Source organism: Mus caroli, unplaced genomic scaffold (assembly GCF_978045245.1).
Source record: "Mus caroli unplaced genomic scaffold, Mus_caroli_1 scaffold_13, whole genome shotgun sequence".
Classification (NCBI taxonomy): Eukaryota; Metazoa; Chordata; class Mammalia; order Rodentia; family Muridae; genus Mus; species Mus caroli.
In genome coordinates, this window is record NW_028227268.1 from 48,576,939 (window position 1) to 48,585,242 (window position 8,304).

The window sequence follows — 8,304 nt, forward strand, 5'->3', positions numbered from 1 at the left end:
GAGTGGGAGTCCATATCATCCATCTCTGACATATAAATTGTATCCCTCTGAAACCTTTCAACATCCTCTCAGCGTCTTACCTACTTTTGCATTCTTTCTCATCTGCTTGTCTATCCCTGTAGCCCATGTCAGCCTCTGTAATGCTTCTGTTATTTCTTCTCAACCTCTTGTCCCTTGATTCCAAACTCTCCTTATGTCCATATGGTTTATCTGCATTTCTCACAAACCCTCTACATACTACCTTCTTTTATGTTCTCTTTCCACTCTATCTTAGCCTATCCTTATAGTCTACTCACCCACATCCAATATCATAGAGAATTTAATTTCTAGATTCAGATCAAATGAGAGTGTTAGATGGATTGGTCACATATTAGTGAGATAGTAGCAATGTCAAGAACAGATGATAAGTTCTAAAAAAAGTGTGAGGTGGAATATGCACCTAGGTGATGGCTAGACTGATGGCTGGTAAACGGAGAATGGGATTGAGAGCATTCTTGGTTAGTGATACATCCTTTCACAGACAGTAAGAGGAATCATGATGTGTTTTGCATTTTCACATGGATTTACAACTTGGAGGTTTAGAGATGAAGAGTAAAATTTAGAGAGGAAATAATATTAAGTGGTAGAACTTGGTTGAAATATTTAAATGTTTAGATTACAAATTCCTCTCTTTCAAAAAATTAAAACATTCAGCAAATGATAATTGAGGGAAGCTCATAATAACATTTCTCTCATGTGAGTGAAGTTTTGACATGTACAGTCAGGTCTAAGAGCTGCACACAGACACAAGTTCTCTAGAATTACTAGGAATATGAAACTACAGAACAAGTTTCTTTCCATTTCCTCTGAATCCTATAGAGTTTTATAAAAAGAATGAGCTATTTCCCCTCTAGAGTTAGGTTGTATACACAGACCAACTCTATCTAAACTTGAAGAATAAGTAAGACTCCTGGGGGAATGTTTTTTGAGACATTCTGGGACTAAAACTCATCAAAGGGCAGACTGAGGAGAACCTATGTACACACCATCATTTATACAGAGGTAATTATCATCCCTTAAATAAAGTTCCAAGATAGAAACAATTTTGAACAATTTGTTCTAGTGTTGAACCACAGGAAGCTTTAATATACAGCTTTAGTTTTAGAAGAAATAGGTGGAAGATTTGAGGTCTCAATGTGACAGCTGTTTCCCTGTGAGTACCCTCCAGAGGGCAGCCTGCACATCAGGGTTCCTGAGACTGTAGATGAGTGGGTTCAGCATGAGGTTGATAATCAGTGTTGAAAATCCCAATAGCTTTATCATTATCAGAAAGTTTGATGGACCTGAGACTCATGTAGGCAAAGATACCTGTGCCATAGAATATGGCAACCACAGTGAGGTGAGAGCTGCATGTGGAGAAGGCTTTCTACCTGCCTTCAGCAGAGTGGATTTGCAGAATTGCAACTGCACCATAGATGTAAAAGGTAAAATGAGTGCCATGGAGGTTTCTGCCATTAGGAAACCTACTGCAAAGAGCAGCAGCTAATTTAGCTGGGTAGTGGAGCAGGACAGCTGGAAGAGCTGAGGAAGGTCGCAGTAGAAGTTATTGATCACATTGAGACCACAGAAGTGAAGTGTGGATATGGCCACAGTATGAGTAAGTACACTGATGAAGGAACAAACCTACGATGAGGCCACCATGATCCTCTGGATGATGTGGTTCATTCGGGTGCTGTAAATGAGTGTTGGGGCCTGCCTGCGGCTCTCATGTCCGGGTTCGAGCCTGGGAGGCATCTTGGAGCTGAAAGAGAAGAGGGAATCTAGGCAGGTAGAGAAATAATGGAACCAAGACATGCTAGTCTGTTCAAGGTTCAAATGTTTAATAATAAAATCTGTGCTTATAAAGAGGGAAGCCCATCCCCAGTCACATCAAGTTTCTTGATGTAGAGATGTGAAGTTGTCACAACAGCCTTTTAGCAGAAACTTGCCAAATTCACAGTTTGTAGTAAACTCTGGAAAATCTTGGAGAACCAGTTCGGCCTCAGGGCAGGTGGCAGGCAGTATAACATCAAAGGAAAGTGATGAGAAGCAGCACAGCAGGTGGCCCTGCCTCAGTGGTGAATGGTCTGAACCAGCCTGCCTAGGCTGAAGGAGGGTACATTCCCCCCCCCCCCGCGCTTTAAATAATATTAAAAAAAACTGGACTGAGGCATAAAATTTATTTATGCTCTATAGTCTTCCCTAGGAGTTATGGTGGCTGGCAGCCGTGCCTGCCTTAGGATCTCAGATTTTCCCAAACCATCTAATTCTGTCTTGGAGGCTACATGCAGCTAGTTTGTGTTACATTTCACACAAATATGGCTCTGTGGTGTGTAATCAACAGCCATGGCCTTTTGGCATGTACCTCTGTCTTAGATTGGTATAGCTCTGAAATCTGGTTGCCTGTCATTGACTAATCGGCCCTCATAGCACACCTTATTTCCAAATCAGACAAAGGCCACAATATGTACTTAAAATGCTTCTTTATGAAGATTAATAACTGCCATCTGTACTGTTAGAGGCAAGGCTTTACATCTGCTGTAGTCAGGCTGAAAGGCATGGCTGACCTGCTTGAGAAACAAAGGTGGGGCACTGAAAAGCAACAGTATAAAAGCTTCTTTGTGGAAGCCCAGGTACTTTATTCAGTTGCAAATTAGCAACGTTCAAACTCAGGCTCTGGCCTCCAGGTGTGGGGAGCTGGCTTTGAGAATTAGCAGAAGAATGAGAATTCTCTGGAAGTGGAGGCTGTGCTCCAAATTAAATTTGCTAGGTAATTAAGATTTTTAGCTATCTTCAATAGGAATCTCTAATATTGGAATTATTACTAGAGCAGTCTAAGATTGAGTTAGAATAACTGGTCACATTGAAGGAAAGAGAAGAATCATTCTAACTCTATTATATGACTAATCTTTCTAAGTCAGATTACACAGTCCCTGATGTTCTTTTTACCATAAAGTTAAAAAGCTTGAAGCAAGGCAGTTTCGCTTGTCTAAACAGGAAAAATGGCAAGCAAGGATTGTTCAAAAACATGTACCCAATTCAGCTTCCTTGTCACTACAGTCAGGGCACTGAGCTAACTCACCTGTCAGTTTGTCACACGAATTAGTCATCATGCTTTTGCAGCGTTCTGTGGAGAGAACCTATGCTTTTCCCTTTCCTAATAAGGTAGCTGTTCAGGATCAAGCCATATGCCAATAAGTATATCCTTTTAAGATACTATAAGACATTTATTAAGTTCTTTGACATCTAAATTTCAAAATTCTAAAATAAAAGTATGATTTAAATAATGAGCATGGGAATACATTAAATAATGTGCACGGGGATATAATTTCCCCCTTCTTTGTCTTTTAAGAAGCTAAAGTTTTAAAGTTCCACAATACCTTGTCCTTGAGAATTAATAATTTGTTGACAAAACATCTCAAATAATTGACTGTTATAGCCAGTATTAATGTAACATGGGCAGTGACTAGTTGCACTTTCAATTGTTTCTCTTAAAGAGCTGTTGTAACTAGAAAGCTTGAAAAGCTATTAATAATCACATGTGTATAATTTATTTATTTATTAAATCAGAAATAAGAGCATTTATTTGCAGCATTTTATTAAGTATAAGTCCTCAAGAAATAGTAGTGTTAACTATTATGTGGAAACAAGTAGTAACTGAGGACACTAAGAGCAAAGAATTTTTTACAATTTGACATGCACAATTTCCAATAATACTAAAATATTATCTTAAAACATAACTGCTTTGAATATATAAAGAACGAGATTATATATCCAATCTATCATATATGTAGGACCTATAGACTGCCTGAGATATAAATCTAGCATTTTTACTTATGAGTTGTATATGCATAAGCAATTGCAAATTAGAGAATGAATAGCATCCAAGGGACGAACAATCTTAAGCAATTGTGAGCTCTGAGATATAATATTGACTATTCATATACAAATTAAGGTTTGATTGTTCAGCATTTTAAAACACCATCTACAGCACACAACTTAATTATCTGTGCTGAAACAGGAGGAAACTCAAAAGAATAAACGTGTGATCTAATTCACATCTACTTATTTCCCATAGAGGGGTTGTTTTTAAACACAGTAAATGGAATGCATACATGCATGGATTTATAGAAGATATAGAAGCATGCATAAAAACAATTTTAAACTTATCTTTGGGATAATGATTGTCAATTTTATTCAAAATGATGGTATGCAATAGATCAAATATTAATATTCTGTAATAACCAAATTAATTGCTGTTTGGAACAAGGAACAGACACTTAGTCGGTTTTTAAAACACAATTTTTGTTATGTTTTCTAAAATATACAAATTTATCTTACAATTCTTTATTAGAACCATAGCAGTTTTAATAGGATGCTTAAACTGTGTTTTGAGGTGAGTGCCACCTCGGCCTTGCCCACCCTCAGCCTTCCTCTCAGGCAGAAGAGGCTGAAGGCAGCCCAATCTGTTGTAGGCTAGAAAACCCAAGCGAGGGTGGCAGAGTGCCCCAAGTCTTAGCGGGAAAAACACGGCTACCCAGGCGGGGATGGGCGGAGTCTCATGGGGGAAATGTCGAGCGCGGCCCTCTCCTGAGTTTGCTACAAAGCCACCAGCTTTCTGGTGGCCTTCCATGCCACCACACTCAGGAAAATCTGCGTGCCCCAAGGCCCCCCCCCCTACAGCAGCCAGCAGCAGGCCGGCCTGGAGGATAAGAATAATGTTTTCTCTTGCCGAAGAATACAGAAAATATTCTGTATTTAATAATAGGGGTAGGAAGTCACATCAGGCAAAGTACATTGAAGTTACCTGACATGAAACAAAGGAAAGACTTCAAAAGGACTTACAGGAACCATATAAATGTTTACAGTAAAGATAAAGCAGCTCTGCTTAGGGTCAGCTTAATGACAGCTAAGGATTTCCCTTAGTCACAATGCAGCCTGCTAAAGAATTGCTGTGGGCACATTTAATAACCATTAACTAAAATGGGCAGCTAATATTTAATTACCATTGATTATAATTGATAACAATTATAAAAGCTTTCTTTATTTTCTGCAAAGCCTTCTGTAGTAAACTAAAACCCTAAGTATTAAAAATATATTGCCTCTGAATCTTTTCTGGATCAACAGTTACTGCCCAGAACTTAAAAGCTCCTGTGTGAGAGCAAGGATTTAAAATAAACTTCCCTTGAGAGACAAGGAGAGGCAAGTTTCAAGAACTTCCTTAGGCACACTGTTTGCAAAACAAAAGAAAGTCACACAAACCTCCCTGAGGCTGCCCTGAGCTTTGTATGGCTGTATAGCCACAGAGAGCTGTGTTAGTGCTCTCATAAGATGATTACTCTTGTAATTATCTTAATTAACAATATATTGGTGAGTATAAAATCTTAAATTTACGATCAAACTGCCAGCTGCACTTAAAGGAACACTGGCAATTTTTAACCATGATTTTTAAGTTTCTTATGCAACATTAGAGTAATATCTACATCCTTGGGAAAGCAATACCCAATTTCAAAGCAATATATCACTTTAGAATCAACATTAAATCTTCACTACCTCATTGCAAGATTTGGCTGCCAATTTATACCCATGAATGCATGACAGTGCAAGCTTTAATGCTTCATTAAAGAGACATTGCTTTAAATCTTTTCTTTAAATTTACTTTCTAGGATAAGAATCACATTAAATATTATCTCAGCTAGAAGAATCTTAGGAGGCCCAGTTTTTTGGCCCGCTTATGCCATGTGTTTGAAAAGACTCCTGAGTTGCCAACTTAAGGCTAACCTTCTGTTACCAATGTTACAATTATTTAATCCCAACCAATAACTTATGAGCTGATACCAAATGAAGCAGCTACACTTAGACCAATCAGAGAATTTTAAGTTTTCTAGCTATAATTATAAAATCAAAAGCACCTTGTCATTAGCTAAATGCAATAATCACAAATGCAGAGAATTTTCTTAGAAAAAAACCATCTATCAGCTTTTTTGCCCCCAAACCATGAGGCTGCAGACTCCCTTTCTTAAAAAAAAAAAAAAAACAGTTTTTCTAGCAGGAGCCCCCTCCTGTTGTCCCTGATTCTCAGTCAAAATGTGAGCCACTCTCGGCTTTGCTATACCATCAGAGAAAGTTTTAGCCATCTTTTATTTTCCAACATGAAACAGAACATTCAGTCATTCAGATGAAGAGACACGAACACACATGAGTTGAACACGTGAACAGACCAGTGAACCATACATTAGACAAGACCTTAGACAAAAACACAAAGAGGGCAGAGAACTTCTGCTTTAGGGCCCAGAGAGAATAAAGCAGGGCATCCCCGATTCTCTCTGTCTTTGGGAGAATTTCAAAATCCAACTTTCCTCTCGCTTGATGCAGTTTCTGACTGCAGCCATCCACCTGTTCATTCTTTTAAACTCTTATTCCTCTCAACAGAAAAGCAGATTCTGGAAGCTGCAGGTGACTGCCTGTTCCTAGATCCTGATATCACTGCTGAACCAGAGTGAATCCAGCACACGGGTTAGTGCGCTGTTCCAGCTCAGACGTACCACACCTTAGAAACCATTTGTCCATTGCTTCTCCATGTTCCAGTACAAATATTTTAATTCTTTCCTATCTGTGGAGCTCCATACTATCAGTGTTTCTTCCAGTGTCTTCTGCCTTTCCCAGGTCCCACGTTGGGTGCCAAATTGTTGCGGCCAGCCTGCGGCTCTCATGTCCCGGTTTGAGCCTGGGAGGCATCTTGGAGCTGAAAGAGAATCTAGGTGGGTAGAGAAATAATGGAACCAAGACATGCTAGTCTGTTCAAGGTTCAAATGTTTAATAATAAAATCTGTGCTTATAAAGAGGGAAGCCCATCCTCAGTCACGTCAAGTTTCTTGATGTAGAGATGTGAAGTTGTCACAACAGCCTTTTAGCAGAAACTTGCCAAATTCACAGTTTGTAGTAAACTCTGGAAAATCTTGGAGAACCAGTTCGGCCTCAGGGCAGGTGGCAGGCAGTATAACATCAAAGGAAAATGATGAGAAGCAGCACAGCAGGTGGCCCTGCCTCAGTGGTGAATGGTCTGAACCAGCCTGCCTAGGCTGAAGGAAGGTACAAATGAGGGGCCAGCAGATGGCCAATCAGCACTCATTAGCCATGGCTGTCAACAGAAAGCAGTCAACCCCAGCCAGCAGATGGAAGAAGAGCTGTGTGAGGCAGTCTCCATATGGAATTGTAGGTTTATGGACTAAGAGCCGACCCAACATGGAAGGAATAGTGATGCTGATGCACCCCACATCCATCAGTGACAGATTCCTCAGGAAGAAGTACATGGGGGTGTGCAGTTTGGGTTCCAGCAAGACAGTAGGTTAGGATGCTCAAATTACCCCAAACTGTGGTCATATAATCCAAGAGGAAGAGTATGAAGACAACTGGCCACATCTCTGGTGTCTCCATCAAACCTAGGAGTATGAACTCAGTAACAGTGGTTTCATTGGCTCTCAGCTTTGGCTGCATGAGTTCATTTAAAGATACACATATGGAGGAAAATAGAAAGATCTCTCAGTGAATTGAAGAAATTTAAATCATAGCTGCTGGAAAACATGGAATTATAATTCTTAAAAGAGGAACTCATCTCATTCCCTCTCTTCCTTTTGATCCCTTTAATTGATATAATTATAAGATAGTGCACATAAAGAAATAGTTTTTAAAAGTGATTGATATTGTTGTATATTACTTAAAGAAACTGGGGATTCTTTAGTATCAAAACTTTTATAATGTATATCAGATCAGTTGTCTAATGCACACAGAGGTTACAAACCAAATTCATTCTTCATTCTAAAGAAAAACCATCCAGTGTTTGGCTACTATAGCATAGTAAGATTTTCTAGAGGACAACATCTGATTATCTTTGGAGGATGACAACAGAGTTGGTGTCACCCCTTATATTTAATTTTATAATAACTTTTGTAGTATTAACAACATTAATCCTGAGAAATAAAATATAAAGATTGTATGTTGGATCGAATTAATTTTTCTCTAAGAAAAATAGTTGTCAAGACAATAGGAGTTAAGATTAAGGAGTCTTCCATCCAGAGACTACACCACCCGGGGATCCATCCCATAATCAGCCACCAAACCCAAACACTATTGCATATGCCAGCAAGATTTTGCTGAAAGGACCCTGATATAGCTTTCTCGAGTGAGTCTATGCCAGTGCCTGGCAAATACAGAAATGGATGGTCATAGTCATCTATAAGATGGAACACAGGGCCCTCAATGGAGGAGCTAGAGAAAATACCAAAG

The 8,304-nt window shown here is 39.1% G+C and overlaps 1 pseudogene; it reads right to left on the bottom strand.

Moving 5' to 3' along the window:
* Positions 1 to 1,170: 1,170 nt before the first annotated feature.
* On the bottom strand, positions 1,171 to 7,515 carry LOC110304523 (olfactory receptor 3A1-like; annotated as a pseudogene).
* Positions 7,516 to 8,304: the final 789 nt, after the last annotated feature.